Here is a 12834-nt window from a genome sequence, read left to right as displayed (position 1 = left end):
CAGCAAATAAGCTCTGGTGTTATATAGACTCAGACTCAGGCCAGACTTTTAGATGAAGTAGATATATTATTCCAAATAGTCTCCCAATCGCTCGACACCAGGAACTCTAAACTCTCTGGACCAGACTAAAACAGAACCTATGTCAGGATCTTTATGAGTAATGAACAAATTATACAGATAAGATAACCCTGAGGTGATGGAGATTTCTGCAGATGTTCAAGCAGGGAATGGGTAGCTGATTAAGCACTCCAGGGAACACCGTATGCTCTAAGTGCAGAGCTCAGCCTTTTCACTACCTGGAAATAGAAATTGTGCCATAGGAGAGAGGTTCTATGAAATTTACGATTATAACCAAGCAGTTTATAGACCTCAAAAGGGCAAGTTCTGATAGATCCAAAACAAAGCATTGAGATTCTGTGTGTGATGCCAGCAAATGGTAGGTCTTGTAGTCTATAGGGATAAACCAATTCTTGTTCTATAGACCAACAATATAGAAGTTTCTGGTACATTAGTGCTGACAGGAAACTTTTGGGTCTTTTTGCACACTATATGAAGTTTGTGCATAACTTATCAACATCTTTAAAAAACTGTGGTGAAGGATATAATGGTATAGCAGAGAACAAGAAATTAAGTCGGGGAACAATATTCATTTTCAATATCGATATCCTACTCATGAGATCTGTAAAGAAGACCACCTCTCCAAGTCCTTCTTAATTTTTTGCAACATATCATTAAAGTCATGCTTACAGATTTGACTAAGAGAAGAATAAATATCCACACCCAAATAGGTTTATTTTATACCCTGAGAAAGAACAAAATCTCTCAAATAAAGCTAAGGCTTGAGGAACTGAATTCTTGACATCTGAAAGGAAAAGATGATGTCATCAGCATAAAGTGAGATGTGGTGTGTGGAATTCCTAATATGTAATGGAGAAATGAGGTAACTTTGTCTGACTGCTTGAGCTAAGGGCTCCAGTGATAAAACAATAATAGTAGCATCTGGGCAGTCTCCTTGGCGGAGGGAAGCTTGGCCAAGGGCACGAAATGGACCATTTTCGAGAATCGGTCCACCACCGTAAGGATGGTAGTGTGGCCGGCAGAAGGAGGTAGTCCGTTGACAAAGTCCAGGGAGATATGGGACCAAGGTCGTCTGGGGGTCGGAAGGGGGCACAGGAGCCCGGGCTTGTGGGGTCCTGGACGATTTCTGCTGAGCACAGGTGGGACAGGCTGCCACAAATCTCTGGATGTCATGCTTGAGTGATGGCCACCAGAAACGCTGTTGGAGAGTAGATAAGGTACGGGAAACCCCGGGATGACAAGAGGCGGTTGCTGTGGCACAACTGGATGACCTGAGACCTAAGGTGATCAGGGACAAAGAGTCTGTTCCTGGGGCAGTTGCCTGGAATCTGTATCCCTGTGATGGCCTGCTGCACTCTCCTTTCGATCCCCAGATGAAGAGCACGGATGGTTACCGACGAAGGGAGGAGCTGGGTCATCCTCATCGGGGGTGAATAGTCATGAAAGGGCGTCTGGTTTACCATTCTTAGAACCAGGGCGGAATGAGAGGGTGAAGTTAAAATGCCCAAAGAACAGCCCCCAACGAGCCTGTCGAGGATTGAGTCGTTTGGCTGTCTGAAGGTATTCAAGATTTCTGTGGTCAGTCCATACAATGAAAGGCTGCTCAGTGCCCTCCAACCAGTGGCGCCACTCCTCCAGGGCCAGTTTCACAGCCAGAAGCTCCCGTTCACCGATGGCATACTTCTGTTCAGCTGGGGAAAGGCGGTGAGAGAAAAAGGCACAGGGGTGGAGTCGATTGTCCTTAGAAGCCCTTTGAGACAGGACGGCCCCCACCCCACAGTCAGATGCATCCACCTCCACCACAAACTGGCGCGATGGGTCCGGAAGAATCAGGACAGGAGCAGTAGTGAAGAGCTTCTTAAGTTGGGCAAAGGCTAGCTCAGCCTCTGGAGTCCATGAAAAGGGGTGTAGCGAGGAAGTGAGTCGGTGCAGGGGTGCCGCAATGGCACTGTAACCTCTGATGAACTTCCGGTAGAAATTAGTGAACCCCAGGAAACGCTGGAGCTGCTTACGGCTTTCAGGGCACTGCCAGTCCCTCACAGCCTCCACCCGCCTGGGATCCATCTGTATGCTACCGGCCGAGAGTATGAAACCCAAAAACGTGGTGCTGGAGGTGTGGAATTCACATTTCTCGGCTTTCACATACAAAACACATACGGTTCTGAAGCAGGCGACGGAGCACCGACCGGACATGGTGAACATGCTCCTCTAGGGAGTGGGAGAAGATGAGGATGTCATCCAAGTACACAAAGACAAACTGGTTTAGGAAGTCCCGGAGGATGTCGTTGACCAGGGCTTGAAATACAGCAGGGGCATTAGTGAGCCCGAACGGCATTACCAGATATTCATAATGGCCTGTTGGGGTGTTAAATGCAGTCTTCCATTCGTCACCCTCTCGAATACGCACCAGATGATAGGCATTGCGGAGATCGAGTTTGGTGAAGACAGTGGCTCCCTGGAGGAGTTCGAAAGCAGTAGACATGAGGGGTAATGGGTAACGGTTCTTGGTAGTAATGGCATTAAGCCCATGGTAGTCGATGCATGGACGCAAGGACCCATCCTTCTTCCCTACAAAGAAGAACCCAGCCCCAGCAGGTGAGGAAGACGGACGAATGATCCCGGCCGCGAGGGAATCTTGAATATATTGGGTCATAGCCTCTCTTTCGGGTCCCGAAAACTGGTAGAGCTGACCCCGGGGAGGGGTAGTGCCAGGCAGGAGGTCAATAGCACAGTCATATGGTCGATGAGGGGGTAAAGAGGAGGCTCCGACCTTGCTGAATGCCATCCCCAGGTCATGATAATCGGAGGGTACTGAGCTGAGGTCAGGGGGTGGTTCGTCCATGTCAGACACCTTGGTCGGAGGTACAGATCCTAGGCAATGGGCTAGGCAGTAGGTGCCCCAATCCAGAATACGGCCGCTGGTCCAGTCCACGTGAGGATTGTGCTTCCGGAGCCATGGAAAGCCCAACATAACAGGGGCAAATGGTGAAGGGATCAGAAGAAAAGACAACCACTCTTGATGATGTTCAGAGATGGTGACAAGCAAGGATTTAGTGCGTTGGGAGGCATGATGGAGGACGTGGCCGTCCAAGGCCCGAACTTGGAGGGGCGAGAACAGAGGCACCGTCTCAAGGCCTAGTTGTTTAGCCAGGTCTTGATCCATAAATTCAGAGTCGGCTCCGGAGTCCACAAAGGCAGATAGGTCGTAGCCCCGCTGGTCAACTGAGATGCGGATCTTGAGCAGTGGCTTGGATGGTCGTAGACTCGCCGCTGGCCCCTCTTTCAGCGACGAGCCTGGCCTTTTGCTGGACAGGAAGCGGCAAAATGTCCAGCCTCTCCACAGTACAGGCATAGTCCTGAGGCCCGATGCCTGTCCTTCTCAGCAGGGGATAAGTGACGACGACTGATCTCCATGGCATGGGAGAGAGGAAGGCTCCTGGATGCAGAGACAGGGAGGGTAGGAGAAGGCGGGGGGCGAGAGACAGTGGGTCGGTAGTTGGGTTGTCCAAGACGTCGGGCTGACCTTTCAGTTTGGTGCTCCCGAATGCGTCGATCGATGCGGGTAGCCAGGTCGTCGAGGTCGGCTGGTAGCTCCCGGGCAGCGAGCTCATCCTTAATTTCAGAAGCCAGCCCCCGATAGAAGGCATCGTAGAGTGCGGTGGCATTCCACCCGCTGTCGATGGCAAATGTGCGAAAATCCACCGCATATTCCGCCACGGTTAGGCTCCCTTGTGAGGCTTCAAAGAGGGAGCGTGCCGCATCCTGCTGGGGAGCAGAGGTGTCAAAGACCTTGCAGAGTTCATTGGAAAAAGACTCAAAGGAGGAGCAGAGTACAGACTGACGTTCCCACTCGGCGGTTGCCCAGAGCTTGGCCTTGCCTGACAACAGGGAGATGACATATGCTACCTTGGAGCGGTCTGATGGGAAGGAAGAGGGTTGAAGTTCAAAGATCACTGAGCATTGCATCAGAAATGCACAGCATAGTCCTGGTTCACCGGAGAAGCGTTCGGGGTAAGGCAGGTGTAGCTCCCGAAGATGACCTGGTGAGCTTGTGGGTGTCGTTGTCGCCGAGGGAGCTGAAGAGGGTGGAGTGACTGAAAGCTGATTCATGCGACGGATCAGTTCGTGTGTAGCCGAGGCGAGATCCTGGAGACGACATTCGTGAGAGGTGGAGGTCTCAGATAAGGAGCTTAGAAGGGCTTGCATGTTCTTTGGCTCTGCTGGGTCCATGTTGGTCAGATGGTACTGTCACGGGTGGCAGGTGAGGACCCAAATGCAGAACACAGTCCGAGTTCAAACTTAGAGTCTTTATTAACAACGGCACAAAAAATGGCAGAGTTCACAAAAAAACTGAAAAAACCAGGATACAGCAGGCTGGTAGAATCAGTAAAAGAAACAACCACATACAGTCCAATAATCCACAATCCAGAGAACAGGTTAAACGTAGGACAGGCAGAGTCATTAACAGCATACAGTCCACTGATCCAAATCCAGAGAACAGGTTAAACGTAGGACCAGCAGGGACATTAACAGCATACAATCCAATAATCCAAAATCCAGAAAGCAGGTTAAACGTAGGACAGGCAGAGTCATAAACAGCATACAGTCCATTAATCCAAATCCAGAGAACAGGTTAAACGTAGGACAGGCAGAGTCATTGATTGAAGGAAGGCAGAGACAAACCAGGCAGACAGGAACTGAAGAAAAGGGCAGGATGCCGTCTCAGAAGCTCAAGGCTGACTGAAGAGACCATCTGGCAAGGAGCATGGACTGCTCGCTAGCTTATATAGGACAGAGGAGCATAAAATGGCGGAAACCGGAAATGAGATCGCGAAACCGGAAGTTGCGTCCCGGAACCGGAAGTAGCAACATGGAACCCGGAAATGCATGCCTGACACTGGTCCTCATGAATCAATCCAGCAATACATGTATTCAATCTGTTAGAAAGGACTTTTGCATATATCTTAATATAAGAATTTAACAATGAAAAGGGTCTGTAACTCCCAAAATCCAGCGGGTCCTTCCCAGATTATAACAATCAAATCAGTCAAATCAATTAAGTCAAATCAGGACTGCCTTCAGTCTCTGTGAAAGTTACCAACATCAAGCGAGTGCTGAATAGACTTAAGTAGTAAAGGACCAGCCAAATCCCAGATCTCTAAAAGGAATTCCATCTAATGATTTACAGTATGTCTTGTCATGGATGCAGCAGCCAACTTTAATTTTTAACCCGAAGGACTGTTTATCATCGCTGGAGATTTCAATCATCCAAATCTCAGAACAGTGCTCCCTAAATTCCATCAGCATGTGGACTTTGCTACGAGAGGGGCGAACACGCTGGATCTTGTTTACACAAACATTCCCGGCATGTATCGTGCGGAGCCCCGCCCCTACCTCAGCTACTCAGACCACATCTCTGTGATGTTGATTCCAGAATACAGATAAATAAACCGGTTCTGAAACAGGTTAAAACCTGGCCAGCAGTAACCATCTCAGCTCTTCAGGACTGTTTTGAGTGCACTGACTGGGACATGTTTAGGGAGGCTGCAACCAACGGCGACTCTACTGACTTGGAGGAGTACAAGGCATCAGTGACCGGCTACATCGGGAAGTGCATCGATGACGTGACCGTCTCCAAGACCATCACCACACACTCCAACCAGAAGCTGTGCAGAGCAGGGGACAGGGCAGCCTTAAAAACAGCAAGGGCCAAACTGTCCCGAGCCATCAGAGAGGCGAAGCGCGCACACGCCCAGAGATCGCCCGTGGTCCACGGCCACTTCCAGAACAGCAGAGACTCCCGGCGCATGTGGCAGGGCATTCAGGCGATCACCAACTACAGGACAACATCACCTGCCTGTGACAGTGACGCCTCCCTTCCAGATGTGCTGAACGACTTCTACGCTCGGTTTGAGGCACAGAACAACACAACAGCAAGGAAGACCATCCCTCCTCCTAACGTCCAGGTGCTCTGTTTCACCATGGCTGACGTGAAAAGAACTCTATGTAGAGTTAACCCACGGAAGTCTGCTGGACCAGACAACCTTCTGGGCAGAGTGCACAGGGAGTGTGCAGAGCAGCTAGCAGATGTCTTCACTGACATCTTCAACATCTTGCTGAGCAGCTCCACCATCCCAATGTGCCTCAAGACAATGACCATCATCCCTGTGCCAAAGAAGTCTATGGTTTCCTGCCTCAATAACTATTGTCCCGTCGCACTCACACCAATTGTGATGAAATGCTTCAAGAGGCTCGTCATGAGGCATATCAAAACATAGCTACCACCCACACTGGACCCTTTGCAGTTTGCGTATTGTCCTAACCGTTCCACGGACGATGTCATCACCACAACCCTCCATCTTGCCCTCACACAACTGGACTATAAGGATACATATGTAGGAATGCTGTTCATAGACTTCAGTTCAGCATTCAACACAATCATCCCTCAGCAGCTGATTGAGAAGCTGAGCCTGCTGGTCCTGAACACCTCTCTCTGCAACTGGATCCTGGATTTCCTGACTGGGAGACTCCAGTCAGTCCGGATCGGGAACAGCATTTCCAGCACCACCACACTGAGCACTGGAGTTCCTCAGGGCTGTGTGCTCAGTCCACTGCTGTTCACTCTGCTGACTCACGACTGTGCAGCAATGCACAGATCCAACCACATCATCAAGTTCGCTGGGTCTCATCAGCAAGAACAACGAGTCAGCATATAGAGAGGAGGTGCAGCAGCTAACAGCATAGTGTAGAGACAACAACCTGTCTCTGAACATCAACAAGACTAAAGAGATGGTTATTGACTTCAGAAGAGCACAGAGTGACCATTCTACACTGTCCATTGACAGATCCTCTGTGGAGATCGTCAAGAGCACCAAATTCCTTGGTGTTCATCTGGCAGAGAACTTCACCTGGTCACCAGCTCAACACCAGCTCCATCACCAAGAAAGCCCAGCAGCACCTCTACATCCTGAGGAGGCTGAGGAAAGCCCATCTCCCTCCCCCATTCTGACTGTGTTCTACACTGTAAAAAACTACCTATAGAATCTACCCAAAAAATGTGAGGTAACAATTTGCACTCAGTTTGTTTGGGTACATTTCACCCCATATTCTTCATAAAGTGTACCTAAATAAATCAGCTATAACATGGCAATTGAAATAAGGTAAAATCTACTCAAAAAAAACCCTACTCATTGCATTACAGGGCACACTCATTCACTCACACAATCACACGCTACAGGCAATTTAGAGACTCCAATCAGCCTAGAAGCATGTCTTTGGGACTGTGGGAGGAAAAACACCAAGCAGTAAGTGGGAGCAAGACTCAAACCAACGCTGGAGGTGTGAGACGAATGTGCTAACCACTAAGCTACCGTGCCTCCAGTGTGTCTATTTGAAATTTAACAATTACTGTCACCTAAGACACTAATGCTTCAATACATGATTTTTTATGTATGCAGTGACATACATTTCAAAACATTTTGACATCAACATAAAATAATAATAAAATGAAAAACTTTGAATAATGAATAATACGTGGACTTGGGTAACTGTCCCCAACACAAGGCAAGGAAACACTCTATTCCATGAGCTTAATTTTGAGGCTGTGAACCTTCTTGAGACACTTGCCACCATCAAGCTCTGAAAGAAGTTTCTGAAATACTTCAAAAGTATCCTTGAGCTTCTTGGGATACCCAACTAATGTGTCTTAAATAGTTCATGCTAACAACAGGGCCAATGTTTTTGGGTATATATTATGATGTTTTTTTAGGTTAGTAGTGTGGGTGAATTTTACTCATTATTATGTAATTACACTTGCTGACTAACATAATAGGTAAATGGTAGACTATTTGCAAGGGTAGTATTTACCACCCACCAAAATCATTTTTTAAAGTGTACAGAGGAACCATCGAGAGCATCCTGAGCAGCTGCATCACTGCCTGGTTTGGGAATTGCACCGTCTCAGATCGCAAGACCCTTCAGCGGATAGTGAGGACAGCTGAGAAGATCATCAGAGTCTCTCTCCCCTCTATCACGGACATTTACACTACACGCTGCATCCGCAAAGCTAACAGCATTGTGGATGATCCCACACATCCCTCACACACACTCTTCATCCTCCTGCCATCTGGAAAGAGGTACCGGAGCATTCGGGCCCTCACAACCAGACTGTTGAACAGTTTCTTTCCTCAAGCCATCAGGCTCCTCAACACCCAGGACTGAACTGTACAAAACTCTCTCTCTCACACACACACACACTCAGGACTGAACTGTACATAACTCTCTATCTCTCACACACACATCCACACATCCACACTCTCTCTCTCACCTGTGTGGACACACACACTCACACACATATAACTTATATTACCTCAACCCCTGTGTTTTTCATCTGTTGCTACATTTATATTTATGTTTATTTCTATTTTGCACTACCTCAACCACTGCTATACTGTATTTTTGCACAATACATGTTGTCAGGCCCCAAAGTTCATCATCATCTCATTTTATTACATTTCATTTACATTTCATTGCACGTTCTTTTTCTTTTTTTTTTCGGTGCTATGTGTCCTGTGTTGTCTTTTTTTGTATTTATTATTTTTGCACTGTCTTGTCGTTGCTTTGTTTGCACCTAGCTGCACACTTTACACTTTATGTGGCTTGGGCAAACTTTCGGTCCTAGCTTTGTGTTGTTCTTGTGTTTGATCTTTATGTTGTATGTTTATGTAGCACCAGCTCCTGGAGAAACGTTGTTTCATTTCACTATGTACTGTGTCAGCTATATGTGGTTGAAATGACAATAAAGCTTCTTGAATCTGGAATCTTGAATAACTCCTTCAAAGTGACTGGGGCCTCCAGTTGCTTTACTGCTGTTGAGAGTGATGGAAGATCTAAAGGGTAAAGTTACAGAAGCAAGATGCTCTGACTGAGTCTTAATGCAAGGAGTTGACTTAGTCTGGGTGATTGCTCATAATATAACTGTCTAGATCTGAGTAATATGAACTCTGCTCTTGAGCTGATATCATCTTTATATTCTGCTTTTAAAGACTCTAATGTTTTAGCGCTAATTGTATCATAATGATGTTTCTGAATAATTTCTACTTGTTGTATTGTTAGTGAGCTGATTTTCTGTTTTTGAATGGTCACAAATTTAGAAGAATCAGATACAACCACCTCGAATTATGCATTTTGCTGCTTCCCACAGAGTGTGAGGATTTACATCTGATGATGTATTTAACAATATAAAGTCACTGAGATTATTCCTGATATGTTTTAAAAATTGTGCATCTTGAAAGAGGAAAACATTGAATCGCCACCATTTAAAACGAATTGATAAATGAGTTTTATATAGTGATTTTAACTGGACAGTGATCAGATATGAGCCTAGGTAGAATCAGTACCCAGAGCTGAGTTCAAAAAAGCAGCAGAGATCAATATGTAGTCTATTCTAGAAAATGCTTTATGCCAAAAAGTAAAAAATGTGTAGTCCCTGACATTTGGATTCTTAACACGCCAACTGTCCACAATATTCAAATCCTTCATGAAGGAGTTGAAGAAATTAGAAGTTGATTAGAAGTAGGCAGAGTAGTACAGGATCTATCAGAGGAATCAACTGTTAAATTAAGTGCTTCAACCACAATTATTGGAATATTACCCAAAGCTAATGTGGCGAAGGGAGTCTGACCCAATCTTACATGGTGCCAATGTAGCAAACCAAATAGAACCAAGATTTTGAACTTTCAACTAAACCGACTACGCCACCCTGTTAGGTACAGGAAACCCCTGAACAATAATTCAGGTAAGCACACAGTTTTGTTAGTTCACAAGAGGAGACAAGGTACAGTAGTGAATGCAGGAGTACAAAAAAAGCAATACTTTATTAACAAAAATAGTTCATTTTATACCATTCAATTACGCAATTTATTAAAATAACCAGGGCAAGGGATCAACCACTACAATTAAAAAAATTGGAAAGGACTGTCACCCACTTGTCTTCACACACACTCACATTCACAAATAAGCAAACATACAGTAATGACACTAGGAGCCAGAGTCAACCCAGGCCAGGCAACCCAGTTTCAACTACCTTAATTGTCTACTCAAAGGTACCTCGGTAAATACACAATCAGCTCACTCGCACAGCACACCAGTGAGATTATGCACAGCCACACAGCACACAAGGAGGGAAGCACCACCAGACAGGAAGGACAGCTTGATGACAGGATGCCGCCCCGCAACTTCAATCAGATATCCAGAAGGCTTTTTCTTTCACGTGATCAGCTTCACCTGAAAGAACAAAAAAAAAAGATTTTACATTTTGCACCAATTCATGGCAATATTTAATGCCTTATTTTACCTACTGCCATTCACCTACCAGCCAGAATTCCTTTCATACACGGCACAAGGCCAAAGGTTTCCCACAAGCTAAAATACAATTGGTGTAAAAGGCAACTGAGGGGAGGTCAGCCAACAGCCCACACATCCACTACAATGACTGAAAAACAAAACACTATAGGCTAAAGGGAAGAAAGGCAAGAGAGAAGAACATAAAGCAGTCTAGTTAGCATTGGCCAAGTAGCCACTCTACACATAAACACAGCGGCGGCCCTGAGCGATACCGGAAATGGGCTGTCCCAAAGCTATTATGCACACCAGGTGGTGCCCCATACCCCAGAATATATATACACTCACCAGTCATATTGCAATTGAACCATGCCTTGCTCATTACAGCCCAGCTTTGAAGCACAATCCAACTGTGTGACTCACTACACTAAGATTCTACATTTAGGATTGTCAAGGAAAGAGGGATCAAATGTGTTAGGAGCATAGACAGGTGTATTCCAATTCATTAAATTGGAATTATCCATCATGATGATCCGGCATCAGATATATAAGATACAACTTACATGAAAAAGTACGAGCTGATACATTATAAGCAGGAAACATGAGCATATACAAGCAAACAATCATGAGAGAAACAAAATAGCCATGTGATAATACATACATATATGTCCAAAAAAAGGGGGGAGGGGACATTAATGACTCACTAAAGCATAGCATGAACACAATTATAACATTGCTAGCCAGCCAAGTAAAAAGAACAAACTAACCTTCATTGGACTAGCCAAAAAAAGACTGTCTCATTCCTTGGAGTCAAACCAGGACAGACCTACAAAACCACAATCATACCTGATTTGTCAAACAATGAACCAACATTGAAGAATGATTTAAAAAAAAAGACCAATATCAGTAAACAATCCCAAACACAAGTGAAAAAGGTGGGGGTTATTCTAAGAGATTAATCCACATTAGCCATCACATAGGGAATAACATACCAGGAGTTTACATATTATAAACGATGCAACTGTCCTGTAAAATGTGATCAATGAAACACTGAGCCTCTCTGGGTGAAGAGAAGATGTGGGTTTCAGAGTTAAATGTTACCTTCAGGTTAGCAGGATAGAGGAGAATATGCTGAATCCCTTTCTGCCTGAAAGAAGCAATGCAAGATGAGAACGCTTTGCACCACTGGCAGTAGCGTTGGAATAATCGGCAAAGAAAAGAAGGTGAAACTGGCCATGTTGTATCTTGGTACCTGGCTGCTTGTATGCCTTCATAATGGTGATTGTTGAACTTCAGATGTTTAAAGATAAGGATCCTAGGCTTATTTGAGGAGACCTCTCGACTGTTGAAAACACGATGAGCCCTTTCTATATCAATAACTCCTCATTCAGCCAAAGATGGAAACCAGATCCGGAGTTGGCGTTTTTAGAAAGGCAATGGCATCACCCCCTTCTGCATTTTCTAGCAATGTGAAGATTCTTCTGACGAAACAGGTCTTCTGGCTCAGCAACGCGGGTTTGTAACTTAGCAGTCAGTGAGGTAGTTTCTCTAATCTGTAGCCTGTCCTGGCGTTGAGCAGTTTGGATAATATCGGTGCACTTATAACAACAATGCATTTCCATTTTACTACCAGCTTACTACCAGTCCAGCTGTGAGTTACATGAGACATTACATCTATATGTACATTTTGCATGTAACTGTTCAATCAAAATTTAGCTGATTGATTTTTTTTTTACATTTCTACTTTTATACATTATTTAACAATGAAACATTATAGTAAATGATTTAGTGGTAAGATGCTGCCTGAAGCAAAGCGGAGCTACTGTTACTACCCCAGAGGTGATTATTTGTGTTGTTATAAAAAATGTATGCTGTTATAAAAAATCTGATGTATCACAATCAGCTTGTGTAATCAAAACGCAACCATCACGGACATGATGACACTAGGAAGAATGTGTATGTATGTATGTATGTATGTATGTATGTATGTATGTATGTATGTGCGGCTTATGGATAAAATGTTAAAGCACAATAACTACAACAAAGACAAATATTAAAATGTACTTATTTGTTGGTGTGTTTCTTTTATTTATTTATTTATTTATTTATTTATTTATTTATTTATTAAACACAATGTCATTCTATTTATGTAGTGCTTATATCAATGGACAGTGTAGTCACATTTATCCCTGATGAGCTGCAAAGGAAAACGTCCGTGACAGCACAAGGATTATTTTATTCATCTTAAAGAATTTTTATTTTTTATGTTTATTTAATTTTATTTTATTGGCTGTGGAGCCTGAAGCGATAAACACAGGTGTATTCAGAGTGACCCCAATTACTCAGGATCCTCAGCTCCACCAGCTGAAACAGCTGGCTGGGACAGTCCTGAAAAACACAACCAGCCACAGTATA

This window comes from Hemibagrus wyckioides, linkage group LG29 (genome assembly GCF_019097595.1).
Source record: "Hemibagrus wyckioides isolate EC202008001 linkage group LG29, SWU_Hwy_1.0, whole genome shotgun sequence".
Taxonomy (NCBI): domain Eukaryota; kingdom Metazoa; phylum Chordata; class Actinopteri; order Siluriformes; family Bagridae; genus Hemibagrus; species Hemibagrus wyckioides.
The sequence above is the reverse complement of the archived record's forward strand: the minus strand, read 5'-3'. Positions refer to the sequence as shown.